This window comes from Podarcis liolepis (assembly GCF_965112155.1).
Source record: "Podarcis liolepis genome assembly, chromosome: 8".
Classification (NCBI taxonomy): domain Eukaryota; kingdom Metazoa; phylum Chordata; class Lepidosauria; order Squamata; family Lacertidae; genus Podarcis; species Podarcis liolepis.
Genome location: NC_139560.1, coordinates 62,282,994 through 62,307,354, shown reverse-complemented (window position 1 = coordinate 62,307,354; position 24,361 = coordinate 62,282,994). Strand labels below are relative to the sequence as shown.

Genomic DNA, 24,361 nt, shown 5'->3' with positions numbered 1-24,361 from the left:
ACTGTATTTTTAAAAATATATATATCAAAGTTTCTTGGATTCTGGAAAGAAGACGCCAAGGGTTGTTAAACCCTCTCATATGTTTAGAGGTCATTTGCTGCATTACATCTCCTGTTTATTTTCTGTACATATTTGACAGTACTCCTCTTTGACAGTACAACACTCTGTGGTGTCACTGAGCTAAAAACACCCACCCACCCAACATCCTTAATCAAACACAGAACACTTTATGCATTCATAAGCAAAACGCTGGTGCTATTTTCCTCATTTCAAACGAGAAGGTTAACTCTCAGTCTAGACAAACCTCCTGGTAGACCTTCTCTTGTGAACCTCAAAGGCCTGCAGGACGCATCATCTCTGAACATGTTTCTTATTTTCCAGACAAGCCCAGGGGATCTGCATCTTTCAATAAAATTCCTGGCTCCATTAAATTGCCTCTTGCTGCAAAATTTTTTTCTTTACATCAATAAAAGATATTTTCTTTAAAAAAACACACAAAAACCAATAACAACAGAATAGTAGGTTTTCATCATGTAAATGACATGACTTAAGGCAAGCCGTGTTTGAGCTATACTTTATATTACATTTTTCAGCTTTTCAGATCAGGCTTTCAGGCTCTGAAAGTGTGCGCAGAGGCCTCTCTTTTTTTCTTTGGAAAGAGACGACAAAATCTCTTGGATAGTATCCAATACTATGGTCCCTTATCATGTAAGGTGATCCAGAAACCAGATCATTTCACTCACAAGGTGGGAGTTGGATTCTGCTGCTTTCTTCTAGCTCCACTGCTTCTCCAGCAAGTGGCTCCAAATTCACTAGTTGAACCAAATGTCATATGAGGAACCTACAACTTTCTCATTTCCTAGAACTGCAGTGGAACCCTATCATGAGTCCATGTCCAGAAAACAATTTCTGATCCCTTTCAGCTCTACAATTCTGATTCTATGAATGTTATGAAGTATAACAAAGCCTTGTCTATCCATTCCTGTTCCAGCATAATGAAGAGGTTGCCAAAGGCCACATCCAAGTGTTCAAGATTACAAATTGGTCAGATTAGTTAAATTATTTTTTGATTATTCAAATTATACTGAATGCAATTTATTTTGCTTTTGCTTTTATTTTCTTCGGGCAGACTCCCATTTGGTTTTTAAAACTCTCCCTCTCATAACCATTGATTTTATCTTTATTGTGCTGTGTAATTTGTTATTATAAAATAATAATAGCAGCAGCATAAATGTTTCTCAAGTTGAAAAAAGGCCACAGATTATATAATTCACAGCTTTTTTTTCTTCAAAAATTTTATTGGTTTTCACAATATTATAAACAAACAAACACGCAAGACAAACAAACATAAATCATAGCCTTATTGAAAATTACACTTATTAACTTTGTTAAGTGACTTCCTCACTTCCCCTTGGTTTAATTTCATTGCATGTCCTTTTAACGGTTTTCCAAATCCCAATTCTTATGAAATTTAACTTAAACATTAACATCCTTAAATCTCCACCTTATGGAATTAAACATATTAATTCATCACTTAACATAAATAAAATCCTAAGGCAATTTAGTATCTGCAAGCTATTTTCAATTAATTTAACTTAACAAATTTAACTAGATAATCATTAAATTTATTCCTCTCTTCCTGATACTCCTTCTGGTCGCGGACTCCACACCTCAGCTTTTTTATATAGGCAGTCTCTTAAAATGATTGTTCCAAATCATTATAGCTCAGTCAGTACAGCATGAGACTCTTAATCTCAGGGTCATGGGTCTGAGGCCTACGTCGTGCAAGAGATTCCTGCATTTCAGGGGGTTGGACTAGATGACCCTCAGGGTCCCTTCCAACTCTATAGTTCTATGATTCTATGAATCTTGTAGGTCAGACATGCACTCTGAATTGCTTCCATAAGAAGACAGATATATGGTTACTATTTGCTAACTTTGTCCACATCACCAAAAATCTTAGGGATGCATCAATGCAACACATCTGTCTATCATCTATCTATCTATCTATCTATCTATCTATCTATCTATCTATGCCACTGCATTTTATTCCTCTCTCTTTCCCTCCCAAACATCTTTGAAAGGGACCAGTTGTACCTGACCCTCATCTGAAGGTTGGCTGAGCAAAAAAGTTTAGCTGAGACATTCCCCAGCGATGTCCTAATTGGTAAAATGATCTCATTTGGGCAAATGTTATGCAATACTGATGATATATAATTATGAGGCTTAGAAATGCTCACGTACGCCAGTCGTATTCACACAAAATCCCACAGCTAAGTCAAGGGGGTTTGCGCTGGAGCCAGGAATGCAGCTCTGTCAATGTTTTTTTGGTCAGTAACTATTTCCAAGCATTGAAACAGCAGCAATGCTTAAATAAGAATAAGGAGGCCTCAGGATAATTACTGGTAGAAAGCCTTCTATGGAGAAGGCCCAGGCAATTATAATAGCATTATTCTTTGGCCCACTTTCAAGCAACCTAACCAGTTAGCTACTGGGCTGGATTTTGAGAAAAAGATGAAAAAGGTGATCAGTCTTTAAAACAGACAATATTGTTTCTTTTGGGCTGTATGGGGTGTTAGGGGAGGGGTAGTACCTGGGGTGGGGGACGACACATTGTGCTTCTTTTGGGGTAGTTTGTTCACGTTTGGTCCCCACCTTGCACCCAGCTCTTACCTGTGGCTTCTAGAAGCTGTCAGCATGTGACAGCGGTCATACCCCAGGAATGAATTTGACTGGCTGGCTAAACCAGATGAGGGTAGCCGATGGGTCTCAAACGCTCAGTGAGTTTGGGGCTTCCCCTGCATGTGAAGACAGGCTCCGGCAGATTGAGCAGACAAGACCAATAGTAGGTCCAACTAGTGCTATTTTTCTAGAAAATGAGGTGCCAGAACTCACCATGAACGCCTCCCTTGTTCTCTTATAATGGCATCGGAACCCAAATAATCATGAATGTACAGTACGAATCATGTGTTCCTGCAGTGGCCAAACTATGAGTAAGAAATGGCTCAGTATTGGCAGCCTTTGCCTGCTTCATTGCTGTTTCACTACTTTATTCAGAACCATAAGCAGAATCCCTGATTAGGTTAACTGGCATTTCAACTTGTTTTGCATGTAATTTGGGGACAGAATATTTCCTTGCTGGGATTAATTAAAATTAAACAAAATATAGTTTATCCAGCTCTCAGAAAGCTAGGTGTCCTACTTACAATTGGTCAATATGCAGTAAGCACTGTAGTTTTGCATCTTCTTGACGATTATCAGTCATGATAGTAAATCCAGTTTAGACTTCTTGGCAGACTTTTCTGCTCTTTCCTATGGTGACATTTAGTTTCCTATCCAGGATTTCCTTCTTCTGAATGTTCCTTTGGCCTCTGAAACAAAAGGTTCAGAGGAACACAGTTGTTAACTCAGAGAAGGAAAAGCTTCTTGGCCAATTAAGCATTTAAAACTCAGATTAAATTCTCTGAACATTCTTGCAGAGATGCAGGGAAGATCTTAAAAGAAGGGCTTCTCCCTTCAGCTAGTGTGGCTGCCAATTCAAGGGAATGTTACCCCTACATATTGGGACAATGTGTGACTTACGGTGAGCCTAGAAACAAACCATTGTCACACTCATTCTTTGTTTGCCATCCGTCAGTACAGGAATGAGAGTGTTGAAAAGAAGACAGCACTTTGCTCTATGAGCTCAAAGACTGAAATGGCAAACAGCTTTGCTATTTTTTGAAATCTTATAATTTATAAAAATTTTGGACAACCTCTGGCTTATGGCCCTACTTGACCTGGCAGGGTCCTAATTTTGTCTGTGAGGATTTGTCCGGTCTTCTGTAGGTGTAAAGCTGGAAAATGTTGCTGTTTCTTTCATTTCAAAACTAGCCCAAATTCTACCCACAGGTTGAAATCTCCCTGAATCAAACGAAACACCAGTGTGAATGCACCTGAAGCCAGCCTTGGGGTTTTGTTTGGGGGGGGGGCTTGATCTAAAGCTGAGGTGCTGAGTTCTGCCTGAAATTGAAGGGGCTCGTCATGCAAGTCGGGAGGAGGCCATGAGGCCTGCAGTGGCAGTGGGGTGGCCTGGTGAGATCTGGCCCCTCAATATTGGGGAGGCTCAGCCCCGTCCCCACAAACGTGGGGGCGCTGAGGTGTCCTCAGCCCCCTGGAGTTGGTGCCTATGCTGTGTATTATTGTCAATTAGCCTAATTAAACTTTCTTTAAGATGGCAGAATTTGAGTAATGCTTGTAATATATGAAGAACTATGGTAAAATAGATTATTTGTTTTTAAAAAATATAGAAAAGAAGGGAGGCAGTTGAAAAAAAGATTGATAATGGTAACCATGGAAGAGCGGAGGAGAGTCAAGGGGTTCAGGGAATCCTGAATGATGATGTTGATGTACAATGTTTGAATTCAAACTGGTTATGTAAAACTCAATAAAAATTTAAAAAAAACTTTCTTTAAGAAGAAGAAAGTAAAACCACATAAATTGGTTTGCAGAGACCTGAAATCATTCAGTAGCTTTTGAAAGAGAGGCTTAAACTTTCCCAGTACCTAATATTTCTGGATACAGAATCCTCAGACAGCTGTCTCATTTCTGCATGGGATCATGCTAGTTCTTCTTGCTAGTCAGTCCAATATGGTTTCCCACAGGTGGGTTCCTTGGTTCAGATATCACAGAAGCAGAATTCTTTATGTCTTTTCATCTTCTTGTAGCCTGAGACCTTGGGATGGCTGATGGACATCTTTTGCTCTGCCTTTGTTGCTCTGTTGCTCTTGCCACAGCCAACGGCCAACTTCACTGCTGAACTTCTCTGCCAGTTGCAAGTCATCAACTTGTGTTGAATCTACAGAGGGGGCTTCCTTATTCCCACCTTCAAATGATATCCTACCTCAAACCTTACTAACATCTTAAAGTCTGCCAAATTATGGGCCAAACAGCCATTTAATGTATCAATGGGGAAGCTGAGCAGAACATCAAGTAGTTTATAATGACCACAGAATAATCATGTTTATAAAGAATTATAGAGCTGGAAGGAAACTTCAGAATCATGTAGTCTAACCCTGAGATGATGCAGGAAACTCACTACTACAGCTCCCTGATAGGATGGAGAATTGAGCCCAAACTAAGAAAAAAAATTCAAAGTTGATAATGTCAAGTTCTGTACATAGGTAGGAAGAATCAGGCCATAAAATAAACTTAAACCAGCAGATTAAAAAGTCAATGCAATTCTAATTTGCATCAACAGTAGTACAGTGCCCAGACTGCAAGAAGTAATATAGTTACCTAAGTTTATTTATTATGTGTGGAACTGGAGAAAAGCTCACCAGTGGTCACTACTGCTCATTATTAGTTTGTCCAGTAATTTCCATTTTTTCTCAATGGGAATGACTAATAGAAGAACACAGTAGATGTCTATAAAACAGCTTAGCTTTTAGAAGTTAGGTCTACCTTTCTCTTCCCCCGCCCCCCAAATACTACTGTTATTCTTGGATATGATAGTTTATAAAATTATGCATGGCATGAAGAATGTGGATAGAGAAAAGTTTTCTTCCCTCTTTCATAACACAAGACCTCGTGGACCTCCAATGAAGCTGAATGTTGGAAGATTCAGGACAGATAAAAGAGAGCACTTCTTCATGCAGTGCAGTTAAACTATGGAACTCATTTCCACAGGAGGCAGTGATGGACACCAGCCCGTTGTTGTTGTTGTTTAGTCGTTTAGTCGTGTCCGACTCTTCGTGACCCCATGGACCAGAGCACGCCAGGCACTCCTGTCTTCCACTGCCTCCCACAGTACTCATGCTGGTAGCTTCTCGTCCTCTGTTGTCCCCTTCTCCTTGTGCCCTCCATCTTTCCCAACATCAGGGTCTTTTCCAGGGAGTCTTCTCTTCTCATGAGTTGGCCAAAGTATTGGAGCCTCAGCTTCAGGATCTGTCCTTCCAGTGAGCATTCAGGGCTGATTTCCTTAAGAATGGAGAGGTTTGATCTTCTTGCAGTCCATGGGACTCTCAAGAGTCTCCTCCAGCACCATAATTCAAAAGCATCATTGCTTTTCTCCCAAGAAGCAGGCATCTTTTAATTTTGTGACTGCTGTCTATGTGACTTTAAAAGGGGATCCAACAAATTGCTATGCTTTGCTTTCACAGTTGGAGCCAGTAATTCTTTTGAATATCAGTTGGAATACACAGGAAGGGAGAGTGCTCTTGCGCTCGAATCCTGTTTGTGGGTTTCTCACAGACATCTGATTTGCCACTGATGAGACATTGGCCTGATCCAGCAGGCTCTTCTTATGTCCTTGTGCTGATAGCCTGCAGAAGTCGTTGCCGCCGCCCCCACCCCCACCCCATCAAATGAAGATGTTGTTGGTTGGCTTTTGATTCAACACATAATTCTACCCACATAAAATGCTCAGTGCATTAATCTCACCAATGAATGAATTAAACATTGCAGACCTAACAATGATGAATTAAAAACACGAGAAATAGAGAACATGAAAACAATTGTTCTAGGATTGCTACATTTGAAGCAAATGAAATTCGAGGTTGTTGTTTTTTGTCAGCCTACATACAAACAGGAATCATTTCCAAGTTTGTCCATTTCTTTGCATCTATAGTTGATGCTGTTAAATGCATTGGGACATTTGTAGATTCTTTTATAGATAGTAAATCTCATACAGACACACACAAAAGTGTCTGATTTTCTTGTTCCCAGCAAATGAGGAAAACTGTTTGCTTGGCAAAGGTTTTGCCCATCTGTTTGGATGCAAAAGACTAAATCTGCACTTCCCATGAGAGATAAATGGACTGGTATTTGGAGGAAGGAGCCAACTACCTCCTTTCTTTTTATCTGACTTCCAAAAACTGAGGGGAAAATGTAGCTGCTTGAACAAAATTTCCTATCTCCATTCCAAACTTAAATATTTACACATTTAGATGCCATTTACTACGACTACTACACACACATGCATCCACAAATTTGTAGATTACTGGGAATCACTGATTTTGAAACTTGGAATTTCTCCTACTGTAGGTAAAGGAGCATCTGTCGGTTTTGGCTGGAACCTAGATTCTCCCCCCACCCCCACTCAAGAAACCATTCAAATCCACATAGTGCATCTCTCTGCAAATGCAGGAATCAGTCTTTTCAAAGGCTGTTGTAGAATCACAGCTCATGGCACTGGATCTGGATTTAAGCCTGTTCAGAATGTCTAAACAAAACTCTGGTTTAAAGTGAATGCACACTTCCTATCTCCATTGGGAATGGTGGAGCTGGAACCAGTGAGAGATAGGGCCAACTAATGCTGGTTTTGTCCCCATCCTCCTCCCTTCATAGTTGAACAGAGGCAATGCTGAGACTAAGGAAGATGAAGCTGACAAGCCACGCCCACCCCTAGACTGGTTGTTAGCAGGAAGATGTCAGGCATGGGTGTCAGGGGCAGGCCAGCAATAACTCAAATGGCATCTATGAAATTAACTCAATTCAAACGAACAAGACAGGAGGCTAGGTCTAGTAACCACAGCAACTTGACCCAGTAGCTCTTGCCCATATGAGCTCTTCCCACAGTTCCTTAAGTCACTTCTTCCACTATCTGGGCTCTTCCCAAGCAATCTGAGACTCTGTTGCCTTATCTGTCTCTGTTCTGCCTTCTTCATACCTTTTCGGGTCCTGGGAGACCAGGGGGAAAGGGAGCTAGTCACAGCAGAGAGGGGAGATGCCCTTGTCTCTTTACTAGCTGGACTCACCTCTGCCTCTTGGACCCCGTTCTCTCCAGCCTCCGCTTCTGCCTCTGATTCTGGACTGCTATCTGTCACAGACTCTTCCTGCTCACTAAACCCTGTTACCTCTTCAGCTTCTGTCACCTCCTCCTCCCAGTCTGCTCCCTCTTCTCCCTCTGACCATTCATCTTCGTTCCACCACCAATCCCCTGGCTCTGAGCATTCTTCCCTTGGGGGTTCCCCAGCTGGTACCTCCCACAACTTCTCGGTATCCAGCCAGTCCATGATATCATACAGGCAGGTGAAGGTTAGCTGAAGGAAGACTGAGATTGGTGGGGCACTGCCCCATTTGCTCTAATGGATAACCCTCCATTGTGTTTCCCCTGTAAATTAAAGGACACCTTCTGTTTGCAGGTGACTAGTCAGGATCCAAGCCACTGATGTATAGTAGGCTGAGGTACAATCTCTCCCAGTAAACTTCATTGGAGAATGCAGATTGGATTGCTGATTTCCACCAATCTAACCATTATACCACTCTGCCACGGCACCTATCTGACTTGGGAGGTCTTTTTCTGTCCTCTCTAAAATGTTCTGTCTCCACTGAAGGAACTGAATCAGGGGAGAAAACTCTGTGACCAATAAACGTCTCTGCAACAGGAGGTGGTGAGCTGAGAGGAAAGCTTTGTGTGCACTGTAGGCTAAGGTTAGCTGCAAGCAAGTTTGCTCAAATTCACTTGAAAGGAAGTTCAGAAAGATGAACATGTTCGGAAATGGCAGAGTAGTAAAAACCGCTTGCTTGATTTCCTGAGCTACGTAAGCAGACTCATTCATGAACGTGTGCCCACAATACAAGGGAATGGATTAGCAATTTTTCCATTACGTCTATTGTAATGACAAGAGGAGAATAACTGGTGTAATGAATTTATACAGGGATCACTCATTCTTGAAAAATCTCAGCCTGTATTTTATCTGAAAACTGAGATCCAATGATACCCAAAACTTCAGTTTCATGGCCTGGGGATTTCATTTGTTACATCCTGACAAGCAAGGGTGGGGGGTCATTTCAAACCAAGGGCCACATTCAGACCAAGTCAACCTTCTGGGGACCACATGCTGCTGGTGAGTGGGGCCAGATACAAAAATGGGTGGAGCAATGGGTGGAACATTACCTTTGTTCAATAGGCTGGTTTCTATGCACACTCACACACAACACACCCCTCTCTGTCCATCATACATGGAAGCAAGAAGCATCATCAGAGTTCAGTAATACATTCCAGTCAGGCAAAAATACTTAAATGGAGGTTTGAACCAGGCCAGTTGAGAATATGGTGGTGGAGGGAGTGTGGCTTAGGGACTGTCCCAAGGGCCAGATAGGGAGGCTTGGGGGAGAAAATGCATTTGGCTCCTGGATATTATGTTCCACACCCCTGGTCTAAGGAATTCAAACAAACAAACCCATGGGATTTTCTTCATTTTATCTTCCTAGAAACCATGTAGGATAAGTTAGAAAGAAAGCTAGCAACCTGCCAATGTTAGATGCCTCCTAACCAAATGAGACCACCTGATTTTATGTTCACAGTGATGCTATCACTACCACCACAAATCCTGACCTCCCATGATTCAAACGAGGAGCAAGGTCCTTGATGTTGACCAGAGTGTCAGAGGTATTCAGAAGCCTAAAGCAGGGATCAGCAAACTTTTTCAGACCATGTGGGGGGCTGGTCCCTCAGACCATGTGGGGGGCTGGACCCACCCTCTCCCGAAAGGACCCCCTGCTGCCTCATCTTTGGCAGCGTCACCGTCCTTTGCCTCGGCCAGGGGTCCTGGGCGGTGAAGGCAGTCTCCCCGCTGCCGCCGCTTCCTCCCTCTTGGCTCTTGCCCATACGTGGCCGCCTCAGCGGGAAGGAAGGGGTGACGCCCAGAGGCATGCGTGACTTCAGATTGGCTGCAGGAGCTTCCTGCGGCCAATCTGAAGCCGCACCAGCGCTGCCGCCCACCCAGCCTCCTTGTCCTTTTCCCTGTGAATAGTACAAACTGTATGATGGACCATCCTTGATCCTTACATTTCCTGACACTGCTCAGAGGTTCCCAGGACATTTTGTTTCCTGAGACAGAATGGTGAATGCCACACACATACAAACCCCAAATCAAGTTGCATAGCACCCACGGCTGGCCAAGTTATTTTGGCACCCAAGCAGAAAAGCCCACATGCTTCTCTCCTCCTCACTGTCTGTTATTAATAAAATAACAGGACAGTCCAAACTGTGCAAATAAACAATATATAATCAAGACAGCACAGTTTCTGCTGTGTCTCATTTCCAAAGGTAACATAAACCCTGGGTAAACGCCTGGTCCTCTGTAATCTCACACCGCTAAGAGATTGGGGTGGTGTGTAAGAATAAAATCAATAACAACAATACTGTCACATATACTGACATCTCCACCCAGTCCAAAGCCCCTTCAGCCTGGCACAAGGGGAGTTTAGATTGCAGCCTAAGTACATCAATCAAGTAACTAACTATTTGCTATCCATTAATAACTCTCAAAATCAGCTGCTTGTGGCAGCCACCTAAGTCTACCTAATGGCAGGGCTGGTGCTCAAATAAACTGTATCTACATTTTTCTTTCCAGGAAGTTATTCCTTAAACACTATACAGTACTGTCTGTTGGCCTTGTGCCAATTTAACTTAACAACAAAACCATATTAAGCATAAAGGCCTTCAGCATTTCCCATTAAATCAGTAGGCAGATTTTTTTTTGGCTATCATTTCTTTGTGATCTGGTTTTAACTTAGTATAATTTAAACCTAATATGGGAGGGGCGCTAAATGCAGGTGCTCATAATACAGTATGAGAGTTATTTTTAACATCCTTTTGGTAAATCTTGGCTTGCTTGCGATCTTGTTTCACCTATCTCCTGAGAGTTTATTCCTTCTCTCCAAATGAGTTATATCCAAAATGATGAATTGGATCCACTTTGGGCCAGACAAAAAGGTTAGACAAAATACATTACATTCAGGATGCTTGAACGATGTATCAGTTACCTTCCCGTGGCACAGGAGCAATAATTCAGTTTCTTAAAATACTCCGTCTGGATTTAAAGGGGTCACTTGAGTTCATTTTGCTTCCATTTAGCAAGGAATTAGTCTAATACAGGCACTCAGTATAGAGAAGGGAAGCCATCAAATAAGTAGACTAAAGAGGGAATACCATAACTCGTTTGAGCATGATTTTCGCAGAACCAATTGGAGGATGCCATTGTTGAGTCACTGCCTTTCCACCATTCTCAAAATGGAGGGTTTAAATGTACTGAAACGAGTGTTGCTCAACGAAGCAAAGCAAAAACCCTTGTACAAATCTGACTTTCTTGCCAAAAGAGCACTCAGCTTTCCCTCGCTATTGCCTTTCATGGCCACGTTTTCGTTCCAAATCTCCCCTTGGATGTTTCCCCAGTTAAATAATAGCAATGGCTACTGTGTGTAGAAATGAGTGTCTCCTCCCAAACCTGCCTTATGAAAGAGATGTGAGTCTAACTGGGAGAGTAGTTAAGGCAATTTAGGAGTATTTAGGGATTTAGAAGTATGATTCTCGGTGACCTTGGTTTGGCCATCCTCACATAGAGTGCATTTGTTCCCCTTGTAGAAGTCAGGGTAAAAACAGACATGAAGAAGAAGACCTACAGTGGGTTCCTCTGGCTTCCTCCGTGGTGCAAAATTTGAATGGCAGGTTACATACTACCAGTGAATCATATGCTGGTTTAGCCATCTGTCTAGCCTTAACCTCCATATTTCAGACAGACTCCCTGCCTACCTTAAAACAACAAAAGCTTTACCAAGTACAGTGGTACCTCGGGTTACAGACGCTTCAGGTTACAGACGCTTCAGGTTACAGACTCTGCTAACCCAGAAATAGTACCTCGGGTTAAGAACTTTGCTTCAGGATGAGAACAGAAATAGCACAGCGGCAGCAGGAGGCCCCACCAGCTAAAGTGGTACCTCAGGTTAAGAACAGTTTCAGGTTAAGAACGGACCTCTGGAACAAATTAAGTTCTTAACCTGAGGTACCACTGTACATTGATCAGCTTTCCCATTCAGGCATCAACTTGTGTTTCTCCTATGTATCTGCTGCTCTGATATAGCAAGTATACCAGTTGTGATTGTTAAGTTGTGGGTGAACATATCAGACGACACAGCGATTCTCCAAACAGTTCTTGTTTATTCACAGGTCAGAACAGAACTGAACTGAAGGGTTCAGCCAGCCTGCTTATATAGAGCTCCAGTACAATGTAACTGTAACAACTTTCTGTAACTATCCAATCACTGAATGTCACTTTCGATCCCTTATTTGCATATGTGGACCTGAACTATCTACAGTATCTCCCTGCTGGCCCAGGGTGAGAACTTCAGTACATAACAGTGATGAGTAGGAAGCAGAGGCTAGGAAATCAAAAAATCTACCAACAAGGTAGGAAATGGATCTGTGGTTGCCACATGCAGAAATAGACCACTTGTGGCCACCTCATATTGAAGCAGCCTGGGGTATATTTTAACAGAGCCTCTGGTTCGTCATAGGAAATTGGCCTTTCTAAAAAATCTCTCAACATGTTTCCCTCCCCTTATATTCATAATGGCTCCTTCATTTTCCAAGGAAGAATCTGATGAGTGTATTCTCAGCAGATGCAATTTCCACAAAGACACACACGCACAAATATAGGCCTATACGATTAATGACTTGATATAAATATTAGCAGCATACATCAGCATTCTAAGTAAAATCGTCCTGTATTATTCTCTCAGAACTGCAGCTTACTGGCTTTCTCTCTGTCAACAATACACTGGTTTGAATGTGGTCACTCAGCCATGAGATCTGTTTAAGAAATAGGTACTTAAATTGTTATGTAACAGTTAGAAAGCCATATAACCACAGTAAGGCTGGCTCCTTCGGACTTTGCCTCAGAATGTCCTGCCAGCTGCTTGAATATATTGAAACTACCCTCTTCAGGAGCTTAATAATAGCCCTTTTTATTTTTTTTATTTTTTACAGTCTCTGGTTTTTGTGTGAGAGAAAAGCTGGGACATGTGTCCAAAACTATCATCTTTTCCAAAGCTACACATGCTACTCAGAAATGTATGTTAGTCTTTGCCCAGAATGTATAAGAGAAAATGGGTGGGTGGGCTTTTAGAACAGCCTGTTTAGGGGAAGTCAACAGGAAGCTTTCACCACAAAGTGCAGAGTCCAAGAGAAGACATTTTCTCACGTGATGCCAGTGCTTTGAGTTATTGGGGGGGGGCAGAGGAGAACTTTTAATGGCAACCACAAACCCCATCTCAAACTCCCCACAATTTTAGCAAATTCATGCCTTCTAAAAGCAGTAGCTAATGAAAGTTTCACGAAAGGAATGGGGACAGGGCCTCTCTAGTTGTCCTGTAACTCAAGTACTGCATAGCTTAACTTCAACCACTATAACCACCTTCTGCGAATAATACTACAAGAGCGGGCCAAGGATTGCTTCAGTTCCTAAGACACTTTTGAGTGGCCCAAGGCTCTTCTTCTCAGTTTTCTTTTTAAACAGTTACTGGAGAAATAAGTTAGAAACTTGTTTCTAACTTCAATATGCATCGAAGGGGAAGTCAGGATGCAATGGTGTCTCTGACATCACGAAACTCCCTAGTCATCACAGTCATCATCAGGTTTATTTGTATGTTACCATGCCATGAGAAATTGCTGAAAGTCACACGCAATGAGAACAACAACATATATAATTAAAAATAGCAACGACATTTCGTAATAAAAATAACTGAAAGTGAATAACCCTCAACTTATGCCACAGTAATGTTTCATTTCAATTTGATCTAGAGAGTTGCACAATTCACTAGGGGATAGAAACCAATAACCACCAAAAATAAAGTGTGATGGGGGGGGGGTGACAACCTAGCCACATGTTCTAGTTTTTAAAAAACTAGCCCCACATTCTATGTACTGCTGTCAAAAAGAATAACAACTATTCACCATTAATGAGTTTTTCTTAGGTAACAGCAAATACAAAACAAATCATATTTTGAAAAATCATTGGAATTGTAAATACATCTTTGAGACTTCTGAGTTTTCTTCATAATGCTCTGCTGAATGTATATTGTTAGAACAATAAAGCACGGGGAATATTGTATAAACGATTTATACTCTTCCTGCTGTCAATGATTCCATGCATTCCATTTATGTGAGCTGCACATTTATCATAATCGGCTATATGTTTAGTTGCAGGGAACAAAACGTAACATTTATTTAGTTTTGTGGACTAAAGAAGACCAACCCCCCCACCACCACCACCTTATTAACTGTTATGATTTGCATTCCCTTCCATTGTGATCATCCCACATCAAGGCAACAGTTCAGATGTTGGCAGTCGTGAACAATGTGCCTGCAAATGTTATTATGTGGTTTAATTTCTGTCTCTTCCTGCACCCTGCTGCCCTGCACCCCAATCTTACAAAGGACAGCAGCAGTACAAGTAATTTATGTACTGTTGTGACATGAACAAGGGGAAGGGGTTGATGGTGCACCCCAAAGGTCAAATGCAGCCTTTCCTAACCTGGTACTTATGCAGATGTTTTGGGCTACAATTTCATCACCCCTGAGCATTGGCTCTGTTGGCTGAGACTGATGGGAGCTGGAGTTCAAAACATCTGGAGGGCATTTGGTTGTGGAAGAAGTGGATGACATTTTACCAGCCTGGAGAAAATAATTACAGAGTCTTAAACTTAACCCTGGCTTGTTTTACTTTTTCAGATTTTCTTCCACTAAACAGTCTATCTATGCATTTTCATAACAACATAATTATTTTTAAAAAATTCCTGGGGCCCTGATCTAGCTATAACCATGAGCAACTAGTCACATGTAATAACTCTTGGCCCTGAATGTAGAGGCACATCCAAATTGTTATCAATCAACAGATGTATCCAGACAGTTAAACAAAAATCAGCATCCCTATGGAGATAGGTGTGTGTATTCACATTGCCAGTGACCATTACATTCGGCTCATATGCACTGATCTTGGTTGCAGGATCAGGGCAATAGCCGGTGTGTGAGAGAGGGGAGGGGGGAGCGAGATTGCTCCCAATGTCATTGCACATGCAGATCTGCAAGGAGAGGAAAAGCTCTCACAAATCTCACTATTGCACCATTAACCAACAAAACAGATAAGACTCCCCTTATGCTGGGGTTAATTGTTCACCATTTAATTTCTTTCCTTCCTAGCCATGTGCTCACTTTGGCTGCTTTAAGTCACCAGTTCACAAACTCTACAGCGGTGGAGAACCTTTGCCTGCTAACCTGATTAGATGTCATAGACTGGCTGGATGGAGAGGAGTGGTGGGAGGCATCAGCTGGGGAACCCCCCAAGGGAAAAAGCCTCAGAGCCAGGGAACTGGTGGTGGGATGACGATGAGTGATCAGAGGGAGAAGAAGGAGAGGACTGAGAGAAGGAGGTGTCGCAAGCTGCAGAGGCAACAGGGTCTAATGAGCAGAAAGAGGCTGTAGCAGAGCACAGTTCTGATTCAGAGGCAGAAGCGGGGGGGGGGGAGAGGCTAAGTGGAGGCAGGCTGCTGAAGGGAATCTCCCCTTCATGTCACAATCAGACTCCCAGAACATGCAAAGAAATGAAAAGAGCAGAGAAGAGATTGGCTGCATGCAGACACAGTCTCTGAATGCTTGGGGGGGGGGAACCATGAAGAGGAGGGGACTTAGGCAGCTGTGGGAAGGCGGGGACCTTCAGTCGTCACAACTGCCTTCGTGGGGCAAGTCCTACTGGGAAGTGTTGCTGGGATCACTTGGCCTGCACTGTTTGGGTTTCTATGAAGAGTTAACTTCACTGACATCACGTTTGTTTATTGCTGACCTACACCTGACTCCAGTTCCTGATATTAGACTTGCCAACCCTCCCCATCTGGCCTGCTAGGCCATCTTGGCCAAGCCATATGTGATGTCAGGTGTGGGGGAGCTACAGTTGAGCCAAAGGGGGCTTAAAAGCACTGCAAAGACTTTTTGCAAGTGACAATCAAATGGTTCTTTCGGTTAGCATAGCGCAGTGAACAGTCCTTTACTTCCCCCCCCCCAAAAAATTATTGGTTTTCTCTTATAGCACAAAGACATAAACACACACCAAAAAAAATTACATTTGACACAACATACAAACTTAACAACAATAAAAACACAAAAAATAAAAGAAGAATTTTTTCTTCTTATTCCCTGGTATATTTACATTGCTAAAAGACTTCCTCGACACCTTCCAATCTGAATTTCATCATAACACATATTTAGCAGTTCCCAATTTCATATTTATAGCATCAATATCCTCTTTCATTACAGACTTCTTCTCCTTACTTCCAATTGTAATCCATAATAATCATTATTATTTATCTTTTTCTATCCCTTAGCCTAATCTGTTACTTCTAGGAATTTCTTAATTATTTTATATTACAATATCTCACTAAATATTCTTTAAATTTCTTCCAATTTTCTTGTGTTTCCTCTTCTTTCTGGTCGTGGGTTCTTCCAGTCAGGTCAGCCAGCTCTGAAAAGTCCAAGATCTTCATCTGCCATTCTTCTATTGTCAGTATTTCTTGCAATTGCCAATTTTTGGCTAATAAAAGTCTTGCTGCTGTAGTGGCATACAAAAACATTCTGACATCCTTCTTGGGGAATTCCAGTCCTGTTATTCCAAGTAGAAAGGCTTCTGGTTTCTTAAAAAGAATGTTGATAAATGCATTTATTAATTTGTTATAAATCTTTTCCCAGAAGTCTTTCACCTTGGGACACGTCCACCACATATGATAAAAAGTGCCTTTTTTCTCTTTACATTTCCAGCATAGATTATCATTAGTGTGGAAGATTTTTGCTAGTTTCACCGGGGTTAAGTACCATCTATACATCATCTTCATAATATTTTCTTTTAATACAGTACATGCCGTGAACTTAACCCCTTTCTTCCATAACCTCTCCCAATCTTCCACCATTATATTGTGACCCACATCTCTTGCCTAATCAATCATAACAGATTTAACTTGTTCATCCTTTGTTCAGTGAGCAGTTCTTTACAAGCCCCAAACAACAACTGATCCCCAGGGCTTGCACAGAGACTATAAGGGTAGTAGTGGAAGCAGAGAGGGATCTAGCCTTTCAATCTACCAATGTTTACACTTCATTTTCAGAGGCCAATGGATTGTTGCATTTATTTTTAAAAAAATGTAAAAGGGAAACCACAGACGTTTTATATCCTCCTGCTTTTAGATGTTGAGATGATGTTCTGCTACTTGCATTTCCTGTCACAGGCATGAAAGTTACAAGTAGTTGTGTTGATTGTCAGCGGGTAGGTGGGGAAAAAAACAGTGGCTGATTTCACTGACTGTGCTTGCACATTAAGCATCTCGTTTGGATTTGCTATGCTTCATTCATTCACTTCTTATGGGGCACCTACATAGGTCACTTGCAGAGGGCCAGTTTATTGACCATTCCCCCCCAATTTGTTTGCACAAAGTTTTCAGGGGGCTTAGATGGCCTCGGCTATTCAGTGGGCATTCATTCTGATTTGTTTGTAGGGACGTTTTATATGGTGCACTTGTTATCCCATACTTTCCATTGCATTTCCCCATAATTTTTCCATTATAGCAAAAAAGCACCCTTTCGAGGAAAGCAGATTTACTGCCCCAGAGCATCAAATCAACTTTACTTGTGCCACCAGAATTTGCTACTATGGGAATTAATCCATCCTGAAAATAGCAATACCCTGAGGAGGGGGTGCCCTGTCAATCGACTGCCACCTTCTTGTGCTTTCCCTGTGTTTCCTCCATATTTTCTCAGCCTGTAGAAAATCTGGTTTTGTTTGTTTGAAAAAGCAAAGTGGTGCAATCACCACAGGTGTAGCTGTCCTTAGTGCTACACTTCCGCTTTTTTGAAGAAGTGGAATATTTTATTTATTATATGATTTATAGTATTTCTTACCCATCCTATGAAGGTGATTCTGTTAGAACTCCATCCCTCCCCCCCCCCTTTGTGTATGTGACTTAATGATTCCCAGTATCCAGCCTACAATGCCATGGTTTCACCCAAACATTTCTGTGCCATATTCCACAAAATTGCTTTGCTTCTAAACCAGGGACATTGCCAACCTTTTGGGGGCCAGTGAGCATACTTGCAAAATGGGCAGCCAAGCACATGCCACAGCCTATTCCTACAACAGAATGTTTTGGTGGTGGTGGAGGGGGCCCTGTGGGTTCCAAGGAAGGCTTCTGTGTGCCCACATGCACCATGTTGGAGACCCCTGTTCTAAACAGCAGGAGAGGAACTCTTCAAAGCAAATAGGAAGAGTCTTAACAGTTGAAGGTATGTGTATATAAACATCCCTGTTAACTCCAAAACTCCACTGAGTGTACATTTTCCACTAGCAATCCTTGGTAATCCTTTAAATGCACCCCTCCCCCATCAAATAACCAGCCACCTGGAATCTAGCAGCTTTCCATGAATTCATCGTGTGCTTGAGACCTGATTGCCTTCAAAGGATCGCTTAGCCTTTAATAGCCCAGAGGGATTAACCCATGTGCAACTGCATCCATAGATAAAGTATTATATTCACTGTAAAGCTGGGAAGCCCATAATTTCTTATGTTGTACGCTGAAGCCATTCTTTCAAAGGCCAAATCCGCCCCACAAATCTGCCTGGAGATCAGTTACTGACCCTACTGTCATTTGATCCTAGCAACCAGTGGCAAACACCTTAATTGTAATAAATTATTATTACTGCCCAGAAACTACCAGACAGAACGCAAGTCCTCTGATGGCTCTACTAGGACTCTACCATCAATGGACTTAAATGTGGCTGGTGGGCAGGGGTGATGGAGAGAGATCTTCTACCATGGACAACTAAAGTTTAAGGAGATGTTTCTACCCAGGGAGGCCAAATCAATAGTTACTTCTAGTCAGGCTAGACTTCTGGGTGAGGCCATAGTTGCTAGCTGACCACCTAAGAGAGCTGGAAGGGGAGATGGATTGGCCCACACATTGAGTTTGAGACCACATAGAATTATGTTTTAGGAGCATCTACAGTGGTACCTCGGTTTTCGAACGTAATCCGTTCCGGAAGACCATTTGAGTTCCGAAATGTTCAAAAACTCAAAACTCAAAACAGAAGTCTCAAAACAGAAATCTCAATATGGAAAACTCAATATGGAAGCCACGTTTCCAGTTCGACTTCAGAGGCGCATTTGAAAACCGAAGCATTTACTTCTGGGTTTATAGCGTTTGAGTTCTGAAATAGTCGTCAATGGAGACATTTGAAAACCGAGGTACCACTGTGTATCAATGGATTATGGTGGTGCTCTCAGGGCTTTGGGTCATCAGAATGAGCAACAAGCTGGGGCAGGGACGGCAGGGCACAGCAGAGGCGAAATAATGCATGTGGTATCTAGAGAGGGAGCCTGCAGTAAAACCATCAAATGTGGACACCTAAGTACACCACTGATGACTATCTCTCAGATCCTACCTCTAAACTGAGGTGGTGTATCTCAGTGGCCAGGTGCAGCCCTCAAAGATTTCTATCTGGCCCTTAGGACTCTCCCCAAGCCTCATCCTTGACCAGCTCTGCTCTGCACCCTCCTCAAGACATTTTGCCTAACAGGAAATTGTCCTTGAGCTGTGAGCCTCTTGCTTTCTTGGCTGGAAGACGGAGAAGTGCGTGGGCGGGTGTTAAAATCTATTTGTATGCTGCTTGCCCTTGGTGAACTCAAAGGAGCTTGCAACATCAAGCAAGATTATGTAAGAGAATTGACTAACAATTACTGGACAGGGGGGTCTTTGTTTAGGAAGAAATGTGATGCTTTTTATGAATGATTTTAAGAAAGTACCTTCTGAAACTGTCTAGTGAATAGAAAAAGCTTATTATGCCATGAATGCTGCTATATTGAAAAACCTAAAAAGTAAGATAGGCAGGTAAGTAGGTAAACAGATAGTCAGTGTGATGTCGTGGTCAGGGTGTTGGACTAGGACCCGGGAAACCAGAGTTGAAATCCCCAGTCAGCCATCAAGTTTACTGGACCAGTCACTCACTCTCATCCTAACCTACCTCACAGAGTTGTTGTAGGGATTAAATGAAGAGTGGGGAGAACCACAGTCACTACTTGGAGAAAAGGGTGGTATATGAATGCAATAAACAAATAATTAAGAAGTACTACTACTACTACTACTACTACTCTAATTTCTATTGTATTTACTATTTAATCATTTCTGTTTACCCAGGCATTTATTGGCTGAAGAATACTGTTCCTGGCAACCTCCAGATAGTTGGGTTGAAGTATGTTTCTAATGGTAACTGCTTTAAAATATTTTTAATTGTCATTGTTTTTAGAAAGTTTTAATCTGTTTTAGAATGTTTCTGTTTTGTTTCTGTTTTTAAAGTGTCTATCTGTTTGCTGCCCCAGGCTCCGTGGGGAGGAATTCAATAAAAAATTAAAATAAATATTATTACTATAGTCTTCTTATAAGATGCTAGTTCATTTTATATGTGCATAAGCTACATGCACTGGTTTTATAGATAATATATAATAAATTAATGTTGCAAGCTTTATGACACCACAAGACTCCTTTGTTGCTTTTGCTGCAAGAGGCTAACCATGCCTCTGTCACTCCTTCTGGGAAATATTATTATTATAGTGGTACCTCTGGTTACGTACTTAATTCGTTCCGGAGGTCTGTTCTTAACCTGAAACTGTTCTTAACCTGAAGCACCACTTTAGCTAATGGGGCCTCCCGCTGCTGCCACGCCGCCGGAGCACGATTTCTGTTCTCATCCTGAAGCAAAGTTCTTAACCTGAGGTAATATTTCTGGGTTAGCAGAGTCTGTAACCTGAAGCGTATGTAACCTGAAGCATATGTAACCCAAGGTACCACTGTATTTGCATTTTTATCCTACTTTTTGCTCTAAGGAGCTCACCGTGGCATACATGGTTCTTCCTCTCTTCATTTAATGTACACAACAATCCTGTAAATTAGGTTAGGCTTAGAGGCAGTGACTAGCTCAGGGTCACCCATTGAGTTTCATGGCTGAGCGTGGATTTGAACCTTGGCTTCCCACATCAAACCCCAACACTCTAACCACTACACCACACTGGATTGCTTAATAAGGTCACTTCATGCAAACATTTAACCTAAATGGCACTCTTCAATCACAAATGTGATAAACTGCTAGAGAGCCCATATTTTAATTCAAAGCACTCAATATGCAGGATTAGTTGTCACAAACAATTTAGGACTCCTATGCTTGTCATTTTTTTCAGAAACAACCAACCATCCCTCTGAAGCATGTAGATTTGGGGAAGCAATTTGTACATTTAATACCACCAATTCAAATGTCATGGGTATGTGATCCTAAATCAAACCACCAAGGGTAAAAACAAATCCTAAAAATATAACCGCTACCATGTTGAGATTTGAAATAAAACAAAACCAGAAGATGGATAGCTTGGTGAACATGAGAACGGGGGATCATTTGTCATTCGCTTACAAGAGGGTAGCTACTGAACAATTACTGTCTTCTAGGTCCAAGTATGTTTAGGAACAGTGCAGTCCACTGCCAGCAATGCCACATACACCACACTGCCACATGACTGAGGATTTGTCATTATTCAAGATTCCAGGATAATGACAGATCCTCAGTCATGTGGCAGTGTGGTATATCTGGGGTCTCTGGCAATGGGCTGCAATGCCCCTAAACATACTTTGACAATCAACAATAATAAAACTGAACAAGTTAAGCTTTCCCCTGCTTGAGTAATTCCCCACCCTCCTCAAAGTCCCATTTGTCTGCATTTGGAGCGACAGGAGGCCAAACTGTTCCAGCGGTTTTAAAAGATTCTGAAGAAGTAAAGGCATAAAGAAAATTGTGTAATGAAGGTCTTTGAGGCTAATAAAATAAAATGGATGCCCATCCTGTTGGTGTTAAAACACTCAGCAGAAGTTGAACTTAACACAGTGGTACCTCAGGTTACAGACGCTTCAGGTTACAGACACTTCAGGTTACAGACTCCGCTAACCCGGAAGTAGTACCTTGGGTTAAGAACTTTGCTTCAGGATAAGAACAGAAATCATGCGGCGACGGTGTGGCGGCAGTGGGAAGCCCCATTAACTAAAGTGGTACCTCAGGTTAAAAACAGTTTCAGGTTAAGATTGGACCTCCAGAACGAATTACCAGTAAGTTCTTAACCCGAGGTATGACTGTATTGAATTCATGTTGGAGGAGCACATTTTACCCTGGATATAATCACAGAGAGACTCTGAATTTGGGGGGTGGGGAGAGAGAAAATTATGATTAGTACAGGAAATGCAAGTTGGATAGGAAAGATCCCCAGTTCTTTCAAATGGCAGAGATGTCTTGAACCATCTCAGTAGGAGAGACCCAAAGTCGTCTCCTCTCCTGAGGTGAGGATGAAGAAGGAAACAAGAAATGAGGTCAGCAGCCCTAAGTGTATCTAGCAACTGAGGAAAGGTGAGTTAGCACATTTTAGGTCAGAAAGAGAGTCTAGGGAAACCTGAAGGTACCTGTCTCTACTCTTTCGCATGCAGACAAATCAGCCTCCAGTGCAACACTTCCAATAGATTCTCCATGGCTGAGGTTGGGGAGCCTTGTTCAAGCCAAGGGCTACATTCCCACCAATCTTCTAGGGGCCCCAAACTGATTGGCCAAAACAAAAGTAGGCATGGCCAAATGGGGTTTCTTCCCAGCCCCAGGCTCTGTAACAGCCTCTGAAAGACAGCCTCCTATGCTGCGTCTAAGCTTTTAGAAAATACTATTGGATCTAATAGGGATTTCCCCACCTAAGCCTAATTGCATTGTGGGTGTGTTGTGGCGAAGGGTTATTGCTGCCTTCCTCAGCTGTGCCCCCAAATGTCTCCCCAGTACCAAAGTCCAGCACTCTAACCACTCCCTAGGGATGCTGCTGGTACCCAGTGATCCCTGCAATAAAATGAATTAAAAAATAAATGAGAAGGTGCTATTTAAAATTCAGGAAGCTGGTTTTAAACCATGCACAACCTACCTGCTTGGAATCACTATTTACTATCCCAACTACAGTATCTTCCAAATGTATCCGCAAATGGCACTCTGTCCCAGCAATACAGCAACTTAACCTCCACAGTTTAACCTTTGACTAGGGCATCTAATTATTTCCAGATCAGATCCCAGTTCGCACAATGAGTGGCTTGTCGGAAATCTGCCGGGGTCTCCTTCTTAGAACTTTCACCTTCCATCATAGGGGAACTACACTAACGTTGTATGATTGCCCAACAGTATCAATGCCCCTCCGTTGTCTCTCCGTGGGAAGAAAAGGGAAAAAACCAGGACAGTCAAAGGGGAAGCCGGATGGCGCCAAAGTCCTCAGCAGGATCTTGTGCTTTGACATTTGTTCACTCATTCCAAACCCTGGTCACTAAATCAGTCCATCATGTTTCTTAGCCAAAGCAGCAGCATTTGTGCCCAAGCAGGGAGCCACATTACCAAGTTTGGGGTAAACTCAAAGCTTGAGTTTGTGGAAGCACAATTAAGGGGTAAAACACCCTAAAAGTGGGTGGCATAGCAACCTTAGTGGCCTCTGTTAAGAACATATTCATGGAAGACAATCTTACTCAGCTACAAGTGATTGCTAAAGCAAGCAAGCAAGTGGCCACAGACCACAGAGTGTTGCAGAGAAAAGGGAGCAGAAACCCCAGCAGAAAGGGAGAATGGCATGGAGTATCCTGGAAAAGTGCATGGCTAGCTAGCTGGAACCCTGAACAGGAACATTTCACTTTTGTTGCAGGCTGGACTGCTTCCAAAAGTCCCACCTAGAGTGGGCAGGTAAAAAGGATGGCTGTAACAGCTTTAACAGTCATGTGCAAGAGGGGATTTCAGAAGGTTTGGCTTGCATGAGAAGGTACAAACCTACTGAAGTCCCCTCTTCTACACAGTTCTTGAAGCCCTGCCCTCTTTTTCACCAGCTCACCTGAGATCTAAGCTAGATGCTTGCAAGCAGATCATGAAGACCTGCACAAGCAGGCCCTGAACATGTTGCCCTTTCGTCTCTCCCCAGCACCTGATGTTCAGAAGTGCATTGGTTCTGTTGATGGAGGTTCTATTTTGTTATCCTGGCTAACGTGAAACAGGAGTGGAGAATATTGGTGGGAAAGGCCCAAGTTCAGGAGCACCCCCAGAACATCACACAAGGCGAGGAGTGGGGATCTTCCCATCTGGCAGGCAGAAATGCTTGCACAGATGGAAGGATCATAGACTTGTAAAGTTGGAAGAGACCATGAGGGTCATCTAGTCCAATGCCCTGCAATGCAGGAATCTTTTTGCCCAACATGGGGCTCGAACTCATGGCCCTGGGATTAAGAATCTCATACTCTACCAATTGAGCTATCTTCTCAATATGTTTGGGTGTTTCTGTTCTGTCTGTTTGACGCTGTTGCGGCAAATGTTTAAATATAGATTTGAAGTCAAAAGCTTTATTTCTGTTTTTAGATTTCAAGAAATGGGTGGCACCAGAGGGAGGGGCAGGGGGGCAAACAAGGATCCCCTCTCTGCCCCCCCCAATTGCTGGACCCCTGTCATTATTATATACTATATTTTTTCAGA

At 42.4% G+C, this 24,361-nt stretch overlaps 1 long non-coding RNA gene across 2 annotated transcripts in view; it reads right to left on the bottom strand.

Moving 5' to 3' along the window:
• Nucleotides 1-228: 228 nt before the first annotated feature.
• Nucleotides 229-24,361, bottom strand: part of LOC310714405 — a 57,624-nt gene continuing 33,491 nt past the window's right edge. For both annotated transcript variants that reach the window (XR_014529708.1, XR_014529709.1), the window contains exons 4-5: nucleotides 3,207-3,371; nucleotides 229-402 (exon numbers count right to left, since the gene is read on the bottom strand). This is a non-coding gene — a long non-coding RNA (uncharacterized lncRNA). The remainder of the gene's footprint in view (nucleotides 403-3,206; nucleotides 3,372-24,361) is intronic.